The 13,580-nt window shown below is 47.1% G+C and overlaps 1 protein-coding gene and 1 long non-coding RNA gene across 4 annotated transcripts in view; one reads left to right on the plus strand and one right to left on the minus strand.

The window, feature by feature from the left end:
* The window catches only part of CTCF (CCCTC-binding factor), a 41,260-nt gene extending 38,336 nt beyond the window's left edge, over positions 1-2,924 (minus strand). For 2 of the 3 annotated variants that reach the window (XM_036231473.1, XM_016163801.2), the window contains exon 1: positions 2,609-2,796. The gene's annotated coding sequence lies outside the window, so the exon portion shown is untranslated. Of the gene's footprint in view, positions 1-2,608 lie in introns of all 3 variants that reach the window. The other variant, XM_016163811.2, reaches the window with a different exon arrangement.
* Positions 1,512-13,529, plus strand: LOC118611353. Its single transcript, XR_004954236.1, has 2 exons — positions 1,512-2,090; positions 11,605-13,529. It is a non-coding gene; the product is annotated as an uncharacterized LOC118611353 (long non-coding RNA).
* The last annotated feature ends 51 nt before the right edge of the window (positions 13,530-13,580 follow it).

The following is a 13,580-nucleotide window of genomic DNA, read 5'->3' on the forward strand; positions in this document are numbered from 1 at the left end:
CAGCATCCGAAAGCAAAAAACCAGTCTCTAGAGATGACTTTCTGCTAGCAGGCACCATGGTGCAAGGCTCTGCCACAGGACTCCTCCTTAGGGCCCTCATTAACCACAGGTGGCCTCCCCCCCCCCCAAGGAACTCCCCAAGCCACCAAGAAGTCTTAGGTATGTGCCCTCATTTTTATGTGTTCTTTAAAGCAAAATCCCAGAGAGCTTAGAATCTGAATGCATCTTAAAAACTTTACAGCTCCTAAATTATCTCGTGTTGGCTGAATGGATCCCTAAGATAACTACTCTTAAATAAGCAGTACTTTCCTATGTGGACAAACAGTTCTGTTGTAATCTTCCTTATACTACTGATTTAAATAATAAGTTCCTTTGGGTAACCTACTTTCAATTTATTCTCTCTGTAGATTTAGTTTTCCAATAAAAACAAAGTATGAATCCTAGCAAACAGGAAATCTCAAAAGGATAGCAACTCTGGGGACAAGGTCTATTATCATTAAACAGCATAAATGATATATAAGACCAAGAAATTGATGACTGCATATGGTACAAGTGAACCAAGAAGCCAAAATATTGTCTGTGGAGCACAATGCTAATAACCTAGGAAAACAAGCTTTACTCCTGGCTCAATTACAGACCTGCTGGATTTTCATTTTTAACCCGCGTGGAGATTATTTTAATAAGTAAAACATGCCACCTGCCATCTACAATTTCAAAAGTAAAACTGAAAACCACAAGAATTCAAAAAATTACACAAAAGGACTAACATATTAGACAATTAAGCTTGGTTCTACTCCCAAACCTGTCGCTGCATTAAGCTACTACATTTAGTTACTTAGTGCATGCAGTTTTATTCTGGAGAAGAAACATTTTGTAAGGTTCAAAAAGGGGATGCTGAAAGATCCTATGAGGTGGATTGCGGTGAAATACCACAGATTAATTTCACAGTAGACCGGACAACTTTGTTTAGCACCAGGCTGTTTTAATTTCCTCATAAGCTTAACATAATTTTTCTTCTAAAAAAAGTTAATCAAGACTTTCTCCTTTCCAAAGAAACCCGACTTGTTACATCAACCCACTGCTGCATCATACTATTCTATGAAGGTACTAGAATATTTTTGAGGAAAGAGCAAAAAGAGAAAACCCTAGCAATTCAACAGAAAGCTTTTTAATGATGTAAGAAGACTTAGGAACAAAGTAAATTTAATATACATGCCCCATTTAACTTCTTTTGCCGCCTAGAGGGTACATGGAACTTTAACTTTCCTAGTTGATCTAAACTCAAGGCATGAAGACTATGCGAATGTTTACTTAATTCTGAACTCAGGGCTACAGGAAGTCAGCTACTAAAGGGTAGTTACATTAGGCGTAGATATTAATAAACCAACTACAGCTAGTGACCCAGGATTCAATTACAACATCAACCCTCAGATTTCACCGTATGGGCAAATTACCAGTGGAGTCAAGAATAAATTTATTCTGACCACTGGTGGTTTAGATCGGATTGCAGAATCCCAGGGAATTGCCTTCGTCTAGCCCTAGATCATCAGGTACTAAGTATTTGTACTAATTTAGCGTCAGGACATTTTAAAGCGCGAGGGAAACTCAAGGGTCGCCTGCTCAATTTAGCCAGCCCATAATCCCTGATTCAGGAATTTGTCACGTCACTTGAGATCAGAGCGAAATTAAGTTTTGATCCCTTTGAGATCTCTTAGCGCACAAAGTCAGACTATCACACTGCAAGGGGAGTGCGACCCTAGCTCCAGAAAAACTACTTAGCGCATAACTCGTGTATTTTCCGCCCACTGTGGGGAGCCGCACAGGTCCAGTCCCGCAAGGCACCGGAACGCGAGTTTGGGGGCGCAGCGGGGCCCGGCGGGGGCAGCGAGCGCGCGTCCCCCCGCCCGCTCAGGCGGCGTCGAGGCGCGAGCAGCTCAGCCAGCCTTGCAGAGGGAGCTCTCGGCAGCTCTGGGGTCCCTGTGCTCGCAGCAGCGCCGCCTGCGCCACTCGGTGGAGACGGAGACCAGCGGCGGCGACGCGCAGACTGGGAGCGACCGCTGAGCAGCCAAGGAGGCTCGCGGGGCGGCCGGGTAGGTTCCGGGGACTGGGCGAGCTGGAGGATGGGCAGCCTGAGAGGCGTTGGCGAGGGCCCGGCACCCATACAGCATGGAGACCCAGTTGCGCGCGCGGCGGCGAAGGGTAGGGACTCTTGAGAGAAGCGGACGCGGAAGCCGAGGCCCGGGGATCGCCTCTCGGCTGAAGCCACCCGCCTCGGGAGGGGCAGAGGGCGGGCTGCGGCCGGGCGATCGGTCGGGCCAAGAAGTCGGCCTCGAGGGCAGAGACAAAGGAAAATGGAGTCGCCGGCGCGCGGGCCTCTGTTGTCGCCACTGCCGGAGGCCTAGCGGGCGGGTGTGTGTTGGGGGGGCCGGCCGGGCCGTGGAGGCGACGGGCAATGGCGGCGGCCGCGCCGCAGCAGGGACGGTAGAGGGAGACAAACACCCCCCGGCGGCGGCGCTGGCGCCGGGCTACAGCCAGCGCCGACCGGAGCGGCCCCATCGTGACACCTAGAGGCGGCCCGCGAAACCTCCTCCACCCGGGGCCCCCTTACCTCCGCGCCACACCCCCCGCGGCGCTCGCTCCGACGCCGCTCCACCGCTCCGGCCACCCGGCGTCCCCGGCCAGCTCCGCGCACCCGCACCGGCTACCGCCGCCGCCGCTGCCGCCAAAGAAGAAGCTCCGCGCACGGTTTAATCGCTCCACAGGCTCGGACACAAAATGGCGGCGGCGCGGTGCAGTGCGCCTGCGTCGGCGCTGCCGGGGCCGCGGGTGCTGATAAGGGAAGGGACGGGTGGGGGGGGGGCTGGCCCGGCGACGAGAGGAGGGCGGGGGAGGAAAGGTGAGGGGAGGGGTTGGCGCAGAGCAGCATGGGAGGCGGCCCCGGGCGCCAACTTTCAAAAGCGGGCGCGATGGCGTCACGGAACGCGCCGCAAGTCACGTCACGCCGCACGCGCCCTCCCGCGTTCTCGCCCGGTCGCGCGTGGGCTCTGCGGGCGCCGGGAAGTCCGGGTTCCCGCTGGGTGTGGCTTCCTGGGCGGAGGACCCCGCCTCTGGGCGGTCCAGGATCTCGAGTCTGCTTTACCTCGTTGCCTTGCCTTAGTCTCCCACCCTGCACAAGTAAAGTGGGTGGAGGGTGTTTGGAGGAAGCCGCGAGGGGCAAAGCGGCGGGGCTGAAGAGGCTCTTAGACCGGGCTCCGCCCTAGTCTCCGCCCTAATTCTGGCCCGACCCGCCCTCCGAGCGCCGCACCGCAGCCCGCCACCGAGAAAGGCCTTACTGGTGCCCGCGCATTCTCATCTCAGAAACAATTCTGCTCCCGCGAGTGACAGCGAGAAGAGCTGTCTTTGCCCAGCGGATTTTGGGGCTCTCTCCGCCCTGTAAGAGGGCTACTTCTTGGTGTGCCCAGGCCACCTCAGCCCTGAGAGGCCAACGGAGGACCAGACTTGATGCTTTTACACGGCCATAGCAGTCGTCTTTTACCAAAAGGACTTTCTATATTTGGCGCGCTGTAATTCTGTATTTTAAAATGTGCACTTGTCATTGCTCTGAGAGCTGTTAAATTCTCTGTGGGCGGAGTGCTTCAGCCGCGCACAGTGTGGTCGCCCCTCTCCTTCCCCAAGGTGCACCGGCGGATTCTGCCCAACCAGCAATAAAGTTGACCAACGACTTGACTGGATATTCTGGAGGCTCCAGGAGGCGAGCCTTTGGTACTTTCGGGAATCTGACTAAGGATTGTATTCTCAACTCCCTTAGATATCACAGATAACAAACGGACCCAGTGTCAAGGGGACAGCTTCCACTCCATTTGTTCCATTATGACAATGCCGCCCCAATATTGACAGGTCTGGTTTTCTTGAAAAAGGTGATCAGAAATCTGGAGATTCTCCAGCTATTTAGATGTTCGCAACCAAATCGGATCTTTTCAAATTGCATGAGCTGATTAAAGCACACTCGTGGGCTGGCAGTTTATAACCTGATTTGGAGGAAAGAGTTAAGAGAAATTCCAATGCCAAATACTAGGCACTCCAACATTTAAAGATAAGGTAATGGAGAAGGAGACTGAAAGGAGCAGCCAGGAAGGCAAAAGGAAATCCACAGTGTTGAGTTATGAAGTCTAAGTGCAGAGACGGTGTCAGGACGGAAGTGATCAACTGTATCTAGTGCTGTTGAAAAATATACTCGGGCCAGAGACATGGTTTGGATCGGTCACCTTGGATGTCACTGGAGAATATTATTTGTAGTCTTGGCTTGATTTGTGTTGGTAAATCAGAGATGTGGGCATGACTAGGATGGGTTGAAGAGTGAATGGGAAAGTGAGGAACTAGAAACAGCACGCTTTGCTGTGAAGGGAGCAAAGAAATTTAGGAATAACTCTAGAAGGATATGGGGTCAAGAGAGGAGATTTTTCAAAAGATGGTAGGGTTCTAGAGCAAGTTTATGTACCATTGGGAGTGACACAGGAGAGAGAAGGCTCACTTGACCTATATAATTTTGAAATCCATGGGAGGATATAAGGAAACTGGGAGGAGTGACCTCAGATAGGAACAGCATCCTTCCAGTGTGATTGATAATCAGGGTAACAAGGGTGAAGATAGATGCAAATGCAGGGGAGAGGGGAAGCAAGCAAGCTGACAGCTTTCCTTGTAGGACCGCCTTGGCAGCATTGGGTACCTATTTGAAGCTCGTGATCATGAGTTTAAAGTTAAACCAATTGGCCCAATGTGTGGTTTTTCTCCAGTAACATTCAACTGCTTGGGCACAGACATAAAGAAAAGGGATAATTTGGTTTCTCAACACCAGAACCCAAATTTTCTGATGCCTCATCTCAGGCACTTGCCTTATGTGATTAGCTACTATTCTAGAAATGTGCGAAGTATTTGTAAAATTTACAGTGATCCCTTTTCTAGAAACCAAATAATCCCATTTGTCTTTTATGTACACCTTAAGGCTCCAGCATAAAGAAAAGGCAAACTTGGAGGAAAATTACCAAATAGATACCTCTGGAATATTTGCATTTTGCATTTTCTTTAGCCCTCTACCCCAAACAGTTCCTGGTAGCCTTAGGAACTACACTAGAAGCAACAAAGCTGACTTGCACTTAAATTGTTAGCTTTTTTCTTTCTAGTACTTTTAATAATCTGAATAATTCACTTTCTCTACCATTTTAGCTCGAACCATCTTTAAAAGTAAGGTAGACCTTCTTCTAAGACTTTATTGTGGACAAATATAAAGCAATATATGTAGATAGGAAAAATCCTCAACTATATTTATATTTACAATTATATTTATAACTGTTATGGGTCAGAATATTTGTATTCTTCCAAAGTTCATATGTTGAAATCCTAATGCCAGATGTGATGGTACTGGTAGTGGAGAACTTTGGAAGGTGCTTAAATCATGAGGGTGGAATCCTCATACATGTGATTAGTGCCTTTTAAAAGAAGATTCATAGAGATCCCTAGTCCCTTCTGCCATGTGAGGATAAAGCAAGAAGGCACTGGTTATGAACCAGGAAGAGGGCTTTCACTAGAACATGACCATATTGGTGCCCTGACCTTGGTCTTCTCAGCATCCAGAACTGGGAGCAATAAATTTCTGCTGTTTATAAGGCATCCAGTCAGTGGCTTTTTGTTATAGCAGTAGTATTTTGTTCTGGCAACTAAAACAATGACTGTATATTAGATCAACTATAATTACAACTATTATGACCTCTGAATCATCAGAAGCCAGGAATGGGGTCCAAGTGGCCTTAGAGCCTGTTTTCTTAAGACAAAGAACCCATGTGCTGCTCTTACCCAGGGTTGAGAAAATGCTGAGGATCACTAGGAAGGAAAAAAGAAATGTTTTCTTTGCCTTGAAGAAAATTGTGGTATCCTACTTCATGGAATTATTTCCAAAGACCAAGGAACAGAAAGCCAAACCAAAAGGATAGGATGTTTCAGGCTGGACAGAAATAAGCTTAGAGGGAAAAGTAATATGAGAGCCTGAGAAACAGTATGATAAAAATAAGGACAGGTTTGTTCCTTGCAGTGCTATACCAGACTACCTCCCCAATGAGAACTTTTGTGATTTAAAACCACCCTGTAATTTAAGGAAGTGTTCTTCCCATGGACTGTCTCAGGTTTGTAGTCTACAAGAGTTCAGGGCATTATCAGCAGAAGGCTGTCAGCTTACCACATGGCATTGGTGAAGTCACCACATTCCAAGATCTTATCCTCAGTCTCATAGATAAGATCAGAAAAATAGTATGTATCCTGAGAGTAGATTCCTTCCTTAAGGACTTGTCAGGTTCACAGGAACTTGAATGGGTAAGCAGAGTGCTATTTTACTAAGTGGCAAGTGAACTGGTGCTCTCATGCTGGCAAAAGACATGTTCTCTCCCTACTGGAGAGCGTTCTGATAAGCCACATTACTAGAAAGCTTTGGTGAGCAGTTAATTAGATTAAGAGGTGTCAGTTATTTTCCTTAATGTTTACTGTCACTCTCTCTGGATGCTGGAGTCAGATTGTCCAACATTTGAGTTTTTTCTCGGCTCCTTATTAGCTATGTGATCTTGGGTGAATTAGTAACTCAACTGCAGGTTTCTACTCTGTAAGACAGGATGATAATTGTACTTCACACAGTGGTAAGAATAAAATGAGAAAATGCAAGTAAAGCTTTTGGCATGGCCCTAGGTACCAGTAATCATACAATAAATGTAAACTATTGTTATTCTTTTATTTTTATACTTCTTGTTACCTACCCTCACTTTCAAATCTACCTTCTGATAGACATGATCTCGATTCATTAATAGAATCAGTTACTGGCTAGGCTTTTCTTACTTGGGAGCCATTCTTTCTGGGAGAGTTGTACTTTGCAATGTTATTTTCGGAAGAACAATTCTATTTCCAAGATCTTTCTTGCTTCCCACATGTTGCCCCATGAGGCTTGCAATAATCATGATCATTTATATGATATTTTTTTTTTGAGCTCTTTAAGCAGAGAATAAACAAATGGAAAGATGTGTCAATTTTCTAAGTAACAGCGGGCAATAATCTTCCTGCCCACTTATCACCACTTTGGTGATAAGACCTGAAGTTACATTTGAACACTCCTGTTGCTTCTATCTATTGGGGACATGTGTGAGATATAATCCAATTCAGCAAACATTTTTTGAGTACTGTTTGTAGTTGACTCTCTGTTCTAGACACTGGGGATACAAAGATGACCCAAGATGTGTTTCCTGCCCTTGAACTCAAAGTTTAACTGGTCAGACTGGTTAGAAAACAACAGAAAATTAATGCCAAAATTGTTATAATGGGAAGAAATGGACTCCTACATAAAGGAGCAAATCATCTGCAGGAGTATCCTGTTTTAGTTGGGTATTAACAAGCAAGGTGAAGGCATGTAAGGTGAAGAGTCATAATCAAGGGCATAAAAGGGCACAAAAGTATTAGACGGACAGTAAATCATCCCATACCATTGGACTAGGGTGTAGAGTAGTGATGCTAAACCTTGTAAGACATTTGGAAAGCTTTCAGTGTCAACTGCCAAGGCCAACCACTTTCTCCTAACATTGTGAAGACCTGCCCTTCTACATCATCTCCTACTCAGACCATAGGAATTTTTTTTTTCCATATTGATGTATACTTTCTTTAGACCCGTGTAAAAGCCATATTAATTTTTTACCTCTCAGCTCAAATTACTGCCTTCAGAAGTCTAAAGTACTTGACCTAGACCTATATCCCATTTTGGGAAGTGAGTTACTTTTATTGTCTGTACAAGTCTTATCTGCATTTTTCAGACACGCATTGTTCACCCTTTAATAATCTGTCTCATTTCGCAAAACAGTTTTTCACGTCTGCCCTTTTAATTGATGTTCACGGCTTTATTTGAAGAGCCAGGCACAGTTTTTTCCCAAACTCGAGAAATGAATACTTACTCAGAGTTGTCTAATAACTTGTTAGCAAAACCAGAATGAGTGCTCAGATCTTCCAGCCTCACCCTCTCCCCTCTCTTGTCCTCTTCTTTCATTGTCTTCTCAGCGGTTTTCACTCTGTCAGATACATTTCCATTTTCCTAGCAATCCTCTGGAGATGATTCTTTACCTCAGGTGCTGCTTTGGAAGGGGAAGGGAAGGGAGGTCTATCAGCAGGCTCTGGGCCTTTCTGCTTCCCCATTTCCCCCCACTTTTCCAAATTGTGATTTTTTTCAGGGAGAAAAATGGTTTCTGCCCCTAAAACAAGTTTGACACTACTGCCTTAACATAAAGGAAGGGCTTTAATGATGGAAATTTCAGACGCTTAGAAGGCAGATAACAGAGGCATTTGGAGTGATGACTTAATCTATAAATATGTCCTGAAAAATTGCTGAAGACCCAGGTCTATGATTGAGGTTAGGTAATAGTGGAAATTAATGATATCCCTAGTCCTCGAGTGTCTTATATTTTTTGTCTTATATTAGTCCGGGGAGGCCATACTATACTTCATGAGTCAAGGATGGAGAGGCACATAAAAAGCATGGGCTGCAGGTGTAGGAGGAAAAGATTGGTCACTGGACTCAGTCATATGAGTCTTTTCACAGTAGAGGAAGATGACTCCCAAGTTCCTGCCTCTAGCTTACAGCTTTCTCTTGCCCCAGATCTTTATATCCAGCTTCTTTCTGGATACTCCCTCCTGGATGCCTCCCAGGCCACCCTTATGAGCCTTGTCACTTTCCTCCTTACCTGCTTCTCGAGGGCTCCCCATTTCGATGAAAGATACCACCATCTATCTGTTGCCCAGGCCAGAAACCTGGGCTTCATTCTCTCATCTTCAACATCCAATCAATCATCAAATTCTGTCTAATCTGCCTTCAGAACATCTCTTCACTCTAATCTCCTCTCCATCCCCAATGCCTCTACCTGGCCCAGGCCCCAATCATTTTTTCTGACCACAGCTTTAGACTCATCACTACTTCTTGCTTCCTCCCTCCATAGAACTCTCTGATTGACCTTTCCAACGCACAGATGTGATCACAAAATTCCCCTGCTTCAAGCCCAAGGATGCCTACCCAGTTCCCTGGGGGTAAATTCCAAACTCCTCAGCTACTGCAGAAGGCCTCTGTGGCCAAGCCCCTGATCACCTCTTCAACCTTGTTTCTCTAATTGCTCCCTTCGGCCCCTGTAGATTCGACTTGCTTACCTCCTCCACCAGTCTAACAGTTCTCTTTCTGTATATTGTTCCCTGCTCAGGCTTCTGTTCCATTCCTTAATAGAGATCTTGGTGGTAAAAGTGTGTTCTAAAAATCTGTGCTTCTTGGGGGACTGTGGGGAATGTTTTTGCGTGCCCATGCTTTTTCTGCATTGGACCTACTGTGCTTTCATACTTGAAATGTTTTCAGGTTTTGTTTGAGGTAAGACCAAGACATCACTTAGGGAGTTGGATGTAGGGAGCTGAGAACTAGACACGAGTTCTAGAGGTATTCATCAAAAGCCAATCTTGATCACCTATTCTGTATTTGGCATTGGTTGCTGGGAATTATAAAGGCAGATGCAACCTGATTAAACAGAGAATTGCCAGGAATACATTTTAAAAATACAGATTCCCTGGCCCCACTCCAGACCTCTGAATTTGAACCTCCAGGGAAGTTCTCAAGTGAATCTTAGAACTGGGTAATTTGGAAAGACCTAACCTGATTTCATTCATAAGAAATATCAAATATAGGGAAATCTATAGAGACAATAGATTAGTGGTTGCCTCAGAGTGGAGGTGGGGCCGGGGTATATGAAGGCCCAGGGCTGATAGCTAAGGGGTGCTGTTTCTTTTGGGGTTGATGAAAATGCTCTCAAATTGATTGTGGTGATGACTGCACAACTTTGGGAATATACTAAAAACCATTGAACTGTGTACTTTAAATGAGTGAACTGCATGGTACGTGGACTAAATTTCCATAAAGCTGTTTAAAAACAAGTAAAACAAAAATAACTTGGACCAAACTCCTTAAGACACCAGTCTTTTCCCCCAGACTTGGGTGGTGCCTGTTACCTAGTAGAATAGCCAGCAAATACTTATAGATGTACCCATTGGAGGGTAAAAAGTAAATGACCAATTGCAATGGGGAGTAATTAGTATTATACTAGGGGAAGTGAAGGCTCCTGTGACAAGAGTGTCGTGGTGAAGCAGTTTCCTGTAAAAGTCTGAGATGTCTAGGTTGAAGCCTGTCAGGAGAAGAGGCATTAGCAAGGCAAGATGAGAGGTGAGAAGAGTGTACCACGATGGGGCAAGCAAGCCCTGTAAGCGACTCTGCGAAGCTCCAATGCAAAGTGAGAAGTTAGGTGGCAGAAGAGAGGTGGAGAGGGGAACAGACTCAAAGGGCTTTGTGAGCCATGTTTCGGCGGGGGGGTCTGGAATTTTCCCTAACAGAGAGCTTCTAATGGTGGATTTATGTTTTAGGAATCACTCTGACTGCACCGTGGAGAATGGATAGAAGAGAGGCAAGACTAGGGGCAGGGAGCCTGTGAGGGGGCAGTTTTTGTGTCTAGGTGAGAGGTAAATGTGTCCTGAACCTGAGTGGCATCAATGGGGATATAGAGAAGTGGACAGAATTTAGAAGTATTTAGGGCATTTAATTGAGAGGATTCTGATAGCTGGGTTGAGGGTACAGAGGAAAAAGTCAAGGATGTGGTTGAGTGGCTTGGGTACCTGGGTAGTTGGCAATCCCAAGGACCCTGGAGGAGGAACAGATTTTGAGATGTTGAGTTTGATTTTGAGCATGCTGTTCCAAAGGAGATGTCCAGTCAGTCAGCAGTTTGGCTTGGGGGCCTGGAGGTGAGCAGAATATTGTGTATATCACTGGCATACAGCCTCAGCATATAGATCGAAGCCATAGGAATGAATAAGGTGGTTCAGGGAGTGTGTTTCAAGAACGAGGAGAAAAGCCTAGAATGGAATCCTTGCAGTGAGGTTTGTAAGAAGATGCTTGAAGAGGAGGTGGAGGAGAACATTGTAAGGAGATTCAGAGGAAATAGCTGGAAACGTAGGTGTTAGGCATAGCAATTCGTCTGCTTATTCAGCTTCTGTAAGTCAACACTGCTTGTGGGTCCATATGCCCTGCATGTATTCAGAGACAAGTGAAACTTGACCATTGACATCAAACTGTGGCCATCACCCCACTGCAACCTTCTGAAACAAGCTGATGATAGTCTTATTTCCTAAATGATAGATTGCTCTTCCTTAGCAGTTTGTATAGGCCCTGGAGTCCTTCCCAAGCTCACCCTCCCCCCCTGTATTACCCGGACCCAGAAGAGCCAGGTCTAGCAGTTAAGCCTTCTGTCCACGGGAGATGGATGGCCTGAATAAGACATTCCAGGGCTATCTGGAGAGGGGGTAGGGTATGGAGGGAAAGGAGGGAACATGTCATATACTTAGAGTTCAGCAAATTGTACCCACACCCCGTGCACACAAACACAAGAAAGGCACCCCCGCTCTGTGGGCGAGACAAAGAAGCAGTCCTCCCATGTGCCAACCCATCTGCTTCTTTGCCTTTACAAACATGCCTTTTTTTCTTTCTTCTTTTTTGGTTCTTTACAGCTTTGAATACATGAGGAAGAAGAGTGGGAGACAGGAGGAAAGGTAAGATCGGAAGAGGACAAGAGGAAAGGGAGTAAGGGGAGCCTCCAATGACCACCCACACAATAAATCAGATCCTGGACTACCGCAGCCTGGTCCCTTTTTTGCAGTCCGCGCTTATCAGTTTCCTTCTGGGAAGAGCCCCAAAGATGATGGCCAAGGCATGGGTGTGGCGTTGATGGACTTGATTGATAGGGTGCTCCTCAGGGTGTCAGAAGCTTTGGAGGTCCACTTCCTTCTGTCCTCTCACAGAAGTTTACACAGGTTACACAGGACAGCTGGGCACGGGCTTTCCCTAGCTGGCTGCCTTTGACTCCTGATGGTATCATCACCTGGAACAACAGGCTCCTGATTGTCTGGAGTCTGGGGCAGCAGGAATGAGTGCCTTCTTGAACCTGTGTGATGGCAGGGTAGGAAGTGGGGAGGAGTGCTGGGAGCAACTTTGCCCTGTGGGAAGACTTGTGGGAGGTACCTGTGAGGCTGTGCATGTGTTGGGGGAGGGAGGGTATACAAGAGGGAAGGCAAGGACTCTACCTGACCTCTACCATCTCACAGACCTGGGCATGGGCCTGAGTGTAGGAAAACATCCAGCCTGACTTCAAGTCACTGATGGAGAGGGGTTGAGTGGCCATTTAGTAGTTGATCCACACTGCTCTGAGCTAGGTAGACTTGATGTGGCAAAGGATTAAGACTCTTTTTGTCTTGGCCTTGACAGTCGCTCACCTGTACCTGTCTGTGCTCACAATGCCCACCCTAACCCTCACACCCACCCTTGCCTATGGCTGAATACTAGGCTGTGGCCCCAGGACCTTCCTTATAGAAGAAAGTTGGGGGCCTTTCCCTTCCAGCATTGGAGAATAGGAATGTAGGGCCACTCACATTTTCATGGACAGTCCTAACTGACCCCTAACTAGGATGATATTTTGTCTTCCTACATTTCTTGCCCAGGCCGGCCTCTCCTGTAGATTGAGCTATGAGCTTGTGCGGGCCCAGTCACCCCTGTCTGCACTTCCTCAGGACCTGGTCTGCCAGTGTTTACTTCCTTTTTTCTCCACCACACAAGCTACACTTTGGATGCAAGTGGACAGTCCTGCCCTACCAGTGGGCCTCTTGTGGGGCCCCAAGGGCTCCTAGGGCTGGTTCTGGGACTGGAACCTTCCTACAGGGACTCTTGAGGCAGGCCCAAGCTGTGGCCAGCTTCGCGTGCTGGCTGGGGCTCTACACTTGTTTGCTTTCTCCACCCTCAGCTGCCCCAGCCTACTACCCAAAAAGCTGAACTGCACACCATCTCTTCCTTTATACTCTTCACAGTTACAGAGGGAGCACAGAACTGTGCCAACGTGCTGGAGGGCTGTCTGCCCTCCCCACCCCCACCCGCCTGGAATAAGCCACCTGCATCCACACACAGGTGTTTCCTGTGCTCCTTCCTGTTGCCGTTTTTTTTTTTTTTTTTTTTCTTCTGCTCGGCATGGCTTCCCCAGCAGGTGGTTAAGGGCCCAGCTAAACCTCTTCATAAACACTAGAACACTGGGGGGCAGGGCTCCCTGGGGATCTGGGTCACCCCACTCCCAGCGGAGACTGTTAGTACCTCATTGGTTCTTCTTGAGTGCACACATACACATTTTCCTCAGTGTATCATATGGCTGTGTTACCACGACAGGCACTGGGACACCAGAGTGGGCTTGGAGTGGGGAAGGCCTTGCCTATGTACCATCTCCCTTGTCCCTGGATAATGAAGCTCTGGAGGGAGAGGGGAAGTGTAGAGGTCCTGTTTCTCCAGCCTTGGGTGTGGGCCTCCCTCAGGCCCTCCTTAGAACAGGCCTGCCATCCTGATATCCACCCCATCTCAAGTTCCTCCTGTGAAACTCTTAGCCTTTTAGGGTTAACACTCTCACATGTGGGACCGCTCTGGGGTAAAGTGAACCTTCTCCCTGGAG

The sequence above is a fragment of the Rousettus aegyptiacus genome, unplaced genomic scaffold (genome assembly GCF_014176215.1).
Source record: "Rousettus aegyptiacus isolate mRouAeg1 unplaced genomic scaffold, mRouAeg1.p scaffold_m13_p_14, whole genome shotgun sequence".
Taxonomy (NCBI): Eukaryota; Metazoa; Chordata; class Mammalia; order Chiroptera; family Pteropodidae; genus Rousettus; species Rousettus aegyptiacus.